The sequence below is a fragment of the Agelaius phoeniceus genome, chromosome 18, assembly GCF_051311805.1.
Source record: "Agelaius phoeniceus isolate bAgePho1 chromosome 18, bAgePho1.hap1, whole genome shotgun sequence".
In the NCBI taxonomy this organism is placed as follows: Eukaryota; Metazoa; Chordata; class Aves; order Passeriformes; family Icteridae; genus Agelaius; species Agelaius phoeniceus.
In genome coordinates, this window is record NC_135282.1 from 14040388 (window position 1) to 14046518 (window position 6131).

Sequence of the window (6131 nt, forward strand, 5' to 3'; positions counted from 1 at the left end):
TGTTTCATGGAGCTACTTGCTGCTTCCCTGTGGCTGACCATACACCTGTTTTCCAGAGCAGTATCCTTCTCCAAATTAGCTTAAAAGTATAAATAAAGTCCTCTGTTTTCTGGAAGCCATGGCAATGATGTAGTCAGGCTGCAGGAAATCAATCACTTTCCAGAGCTGCAGGGGAGGTATGTGGGTCGGTGCTGGAGTGGCTGGTGCTGGGGTCTGGGAACTGGGAAGGGCTTTATGGGCCATGGGGCAGGAGCAGCTCTGGCACACATGCTCTGAGCTGGATTAAGAGGGTTAATGTGAGTCCTGGATGATAATCCCCACAGAGAGCATGGGAGTGGACAGGCAGCAGCCAGGGCTGGCTGAGCCTCTCCAGTGATGCTACTGGACGGGGAGAGTAGCTGGCAGGGCAGTGCTGGTTTGTTGTGCGCTGGGAGGACAGTTCCCATAAGGCAGCTGAAGCAGGACAAGGAGAAATGCCAATCCAGAGGGGAATAAAATGGGATTTGTACTAGAGAGAAAATCAGTGCTGGGGCTGCCACCTACCCCCTTTAAATGGCAGTGAGTAACCGAGCCTGTGGACTTTAGCCCCAGCTGCAACTCAGGGGTGCTCCAGGGATGGACACAAGGACTGAGCCAGTGATGATTTTGGAGGCTTCTAGGCACAGAATCACTGCTGCAGCCCATGCAGCCCCAGGGATGGGACGAGTAGAAGCTGCAGAGATCTCTGGGCTGTGGGAGCTCTTACAGAGATCACTGGGTTGTGGAACCCATATAGATTGCTGGGCTCTTGCTTGGGAAAGCACAGGGGAGCAGGAGTTGCAGGTGCACAGTTTAATAACTGGAATAAGCAGCTGCTTCCAAAGTTGAGCCTTGTCCATGCTGGAGGGAAGAAAAGGAGAGCCCCAAGCAATGGAAGGGGGTGGTGGGTTGCACCCAGGAGAGAGCATCTCCACATCCTAATTAAATGACTTCCCAGCCTTATGTTTCTAAATTATCCCTCACCTCCCCCCCCTCCCCCAGCTCTGAAAGCAGCACAGATGAGCTGCAGGGCTCAGGGAGGCTGGCTGTAAGTAATCCTCTCATTATCTTGCCCTGCTCCCCTCCTCCTCCTGCAGACACAGCCCGAGGATGAGGTAAGCACCACGCAGCATTCCAGGATGCCAGCAGCAGTGTATCTGCTCCTACCACCATCAGGGGAATGGCAGGTGGCAAGGTGGTCTTGTTGTCCCCTTGTCCCTGCACGATGTGCTGGTGATCAGGCAGACAGGTCCCCAGGTCATTCCAGGAGTGTTTGTGCTGTGTCTCAGCAGCCCTGCAGCCACAGCTCTTCCCTGTCTCAGCACTTTCCAAGGAGCTGTGCAAGCGAGGGCACAAACGCCGTGGGCCCATCCCTGTGGCAGAGGCTCCATCCAACACCAGATGCATCTGCTGCATCTGCTCTGGGGACAAGGGAGGAAACGGCCATTTCCCCACATGTAACACACCACACAAACACAAAACTGCAGCTACTGGCCTGGATCATCTTAGCGGTTTTTTCCAACCTTACAGATTCTATAAAAGGAGAATAAATCTTCCCCACATTCACAGGAGGCATGGAATGAAGCAGTGGACTGAAACTGCCATGAGGAAGATTTAGGCAGGAGACCAGAAACATTTCCTGAGGCAATGACAGCTTGGCTTGAGGTTGTGAAACATCTGTCAGATGCTGGCAGGAAGGAGCTGCAGCGAGTGGCTCCTCTGGAGCCAGGATGACTGATTTCTCATTACCCCGCACCTCTCTTGCTAGGCTGGAAGCATTCTAGGGCAGCCAATCCTTGCTGGAACAAGAGCCAATGCACCTCTGGGCATGGCAGCACACTCAATATCCTAAAGGAGATGAAAGTGCTCAAGAAAAATACTTGGAAAACACAAAAAAACCCTTTTCTGTGTGGCAGGAGCAGCTGGAGCCATGCTGGAAGCTCCACTGCCCAGCCCTGCCTCCAAAGTTAGTAACTGCTACAGCAAGAACTTTGGGATCACCTCTGTAACTTACACCAGAGAAGTTCCATATGGAATCAGGCAGTGAGCTTCCCTGGAGTAGTAATGCTCATTTTCCAGAAACAGGCAGCTGGAGCAGTCCCAGAGCACTGCAGCAAAACAAACTGGCAGATCCTTCTGAAAGGTGGCAGAGACAGTCAAGGCTTCAAAAGGCCACTGAGCAAAGTGAGAGCTACTCAAGAATTCTGGAAAAATACCATTAGTGGCAATCAGTGTGGATTTGTGTAACCTCTGTGCTCTGACTCAGAGAGGACCTGGAAAGAGGCAGCAGTGCTGGTGTGCTGTAACACCTTCACGAGGCATCCAACTGCTATCTGGCACTTTTGCAAAGAAAACAAAAAGGAACAATATGGAATTGACACTTGGACAAAAAAAAAAAAAAAAGGTCTCAGTACTAGAATCATTGAATCCCCTGTGAACAGGGATTCAACAAGTCTTCTGGTGAATTATTCCAAGATTGGTTTCCAACATAGAGAGAGCACAACTGAATTTGAGGAAAGAGGAACAGTGATTCCAGCAGGGGATATTAGCAGATAAATTTGGAGTAACTGGTACTTTAGTCTAACAGAACTACAGTTCTCAGAGTAAGTCCCTACATGTTAATTCCTTACCACTTTTGGCAGCAGCTGCCAAAGCACAGCAAATCCCTCCAACTTCCCACACAATCCTCCCGGCCAGCTCCAGCTCCAGCTGCCTGCTCCCTCTTCCCCCGGCAGCCCTCTGGGAAGGCAAATCCCACCTGGGAACAAGGCAGGCCTGTGCTCGGTGTCCCTCAGCCACCTCATCAAACCTCAGGACAACGGGATGCTTGAGGTCCCCATCCCAGTGCCACTGCCCAGTATAACACTGCTGGCTCACCTGGCGTGTTTAGGTTCCCAAATGGTTTGTTGATAGGTTTGTTGAGCCTAAAACGACACAGTTCTGACTCTAGTGACAAATTAATGTGTCAAAACATGGGCAAGTGGATCTTCTGCAGCTGGTGAATAAGGACCAGACTTGGAGTGTACTGTTTCATAGGATTTTAATTTGCATCTCTTGTTTGGAGAACGCAGGGAGGGCTAGGGGCAAAGGACATAACAGAAGCAATAAATGGTAAAAAAATATTTTTAAATATAAGTACTTACACTGATTTAAACCAAGCCCTATAAAGCTTCTGTGTTCAATACAGAAAGTTTTCATCTGGAGACTAAGGCAGTGTCAGGATGGTTCTGATGTTTTTAGAGACAGCCCAAATTTAAAGACTGCAGCCCGTATTTATAAATTATATTTGCAAATGGTTTGGACAGACAGTTCTGAGACAAAAGCACAGGCTTAATTTATTAGATACATAACTATAAAATGATTTGTACATTTATAGGACAGACCCCGCTAGGTAAATAATATAATTATTTTCAAATAAAGAAGATAAACTTTATAGAATCACAGAATGTTTTAAGTTGAAAAAAACCTCTAAGGCCATTAACCCAGCACTGCCAACTCACCACTAACCACCAACATGTGGTCTCTTTCAGCCTCAGAGGCTGGAAGAACTAATTCTTATTTTGGTGAGTAAAATTTTTGTAGAATAAAAACAATATATAGACTACAAAACAATATCTGTATTGATTTATGACTCAGAAATTAAACCATTCAAAACATTCATTATAGTAATTTTGACTCTAAAAAGGAAAAATCTAGAAACAGAGAAATGAAAACATCTGTGACATGTCCATAGATACTGGATGATTTTTCCCTCTTAATTCCAAGGTCCATGTGATCCCAGGTCATACATGAGATCTTGGACAGGCACAGGCACAAGGCCAACAGCACATCAGCTTCAGATGAACTTTCACAGTTTAAGAACAGGAGTGAAAACAATTCCCTGCTCCAAGCCTTTGACCAAGGCAGCTGCCTTTGGCTATGGAAATGGTTCCAGCTGATTCTAAGTTTAATCCAAAGTTTTCTGCTATAGCCTTTCCAAAAATCTCCCCTAAGAAAGAATACATGAAACCAAACAGCTTAAGAGTTAAAAGGAAGCTTGGGTTGGTTCATGTACTTCTCTGCAACTCTCTGTATTACCTCTAGGTGATTAAAACATCTTTTTCTACTTCATTTACCACAAGCCCAAAGCAGAAGCTGCCAGACATGAAGCATCTACGTTCTTTGACCTCATGTTGCCAAGACAGCAAAGAGGGACTGAAAGTCCAATCACTGTGACAAAGCCAGGGGCTGGTGCTCACAGGGCAGCTGTGACTGCCCTGCTCCTTCTCCAGCTGGTGGAGCCTGCCAGGGAGCTCCCACAGCCTCTTGGTCCTGGAACCCCTCCCAGAGATGCTGGAAATCCAAATAGGTTTGCTCAGGAAGTGTTCTGTGAGTTTCCAACGGGGCAGGAAAAAAATGAGGGTGTGGGCAAGAACAAATGAAAACATGCCCATGCCTGAAGCCGAGACAGCTGAGGAGAACTGTTGGACTGTAAAATGAACAGGAGGTGAGGAGGACAGGGGTGGTCACGAGCAGCCACTGCAGCCTTCAAAGGTAAAGCCAAGGAAAGCAAGCAGGAACTTGGAACGAAGGAGGTGGATGGCTGGGCTGTTCCTGGTGGCCAGAAGTGGTGAGGATTAAGGTTATTTTCTCTCCTGTGAGCCAAAGAAGGCCACTGAAGACACGAAGGATGTTCAAGGAGGAGGCTGTAGTGGGTGAGATGTGTGAGGACTGAGGATTGTAAAGCAGTGGATGGAGTGCATGCTGAATTTTGCATGAAAGACACCACCCAGGGAAAACATGGATCTGGCACACAGCATTTCAGAAATATTTACAGTTAAACGGAAGCATGGCCATGACCTTGTGATTATACAAAAGATACTACAAAATCAATTTTCTCCATCCACAGATATTAGAGACAGGAAAATTAACTGTAAGGGACCTCAGAGAACTATTCCAGACAAAATAAACTTAACAGAAAAGTTTATCTTCAAAAATGAGTAGGAAAGACTGTACTCTTTTATGGTCCAAACTACACATTTCTAAGATGCTGTGCCTGCTGAAAGCAACTTCAGGTGGGACTACCTGACATGAATGTACAGAAGGTTTATAATTTCTTCCTAAAAATATTAATTTAAAAATGTGGAGTACTCCAGGGGAGATGACATAAAGAAAAATTCTTTCTGAGATGTACTGATCCATTTACACATCCCATCCTCCCACCTGCATCCAGGGAAGGAGACGATTCTGGTTCCTGAGCACTTCAAAGCAGTCTGATGGCAAATCCCCTCTGCTGGCCAACATCCATCTCATGTGGTGAGCCCTGGGCTCTGGTAGGTCCCCGAACCTCCAGCAGGGCAGACTGGAATGGGTCCTTGATGTGTCCTTGATGTAAAGCTTGGGCTGCTCCACCATCCAGAGGAATGACATAATTTTCATTAGCTGGAAAGAAAAATTGTCCGTCCCTTGGTCAGGAACTGGTCTGTACTGGTTTAGCACAGGCTGGAAGAGCTGGGGGTGCTCACCTGGAGAGGAGAAGGCTCCAGGGAGACCTCAGAGCCCCTTGCAGGGCCTAAAGGGGCTCCAGGAGAGCTGGAGAGGGACTGGGGACAAGGGATGGAGGGACAGGACACAGGGAATGGCTCCCACTGCCAGAGGGCAGGGATGGATGGGATATTGGGAATCAGGAATTGTTCCCTGGCAGGGTGGGCAGGCCCTGGCACAGGGTGCCCAGAGCAGCTGGGGCTGCCCCTGGATCCCTGGCAGTGCCCAAGGCCAGGCTGGACATTGGGGCTGGGAGCAGCCTGGGACAGTGGGAGGTGTCCGGGCCATGGCAGGGGTGGAATGGAAGGACTTTAGGGCCTCTTCCAACCCAAACCATTCTGGTATGCTCGTTGCGGGGAGAGTCCGCGGCTGGAGGGGGTGGAGGCTCGCCCGGCTCTCTGGCAGGCCCCGCGGCCGCTGTGCCCCGGCCCCGCCCCAGTGTGGGGGCTGCAGGCCCGGACCGAGGGCTCCCCCTGCCCCCGCCGCCATGGCAACGAGGAGGGGCGGGGCTGCGGGAGGGGCGGGGCGGGGCTGCGGGAGGGGCGGGGCGGGGCTGCGGGAGGGGCGGGGCGGGGCTGCGGGAGGGGCGG

General features: G+C 49.5%; 1 long non-coding RNA gene across 1 annotated transcript; it reads right to left on the reverse strand.

Moving 5' to 3' along the window:
- Positions 1-3041: 3041 nt before the first annotated feature.
- Positions 3042-6080, reverse strand: LOC143695449 (uncharacterized). The gene is made up of 2 exons (XR_013184640.1): positions 5523-6080; positions 3042-5439 (listed from the first exon to the last, which is right to left on the reverse strand). It is a non-coding gene; the product is annotated as an uncharacterized LOC143695449 (long non-coding RNA).
- Between the last annotated feature and the right edge of the window lie 51 nt (positions 6081-6131).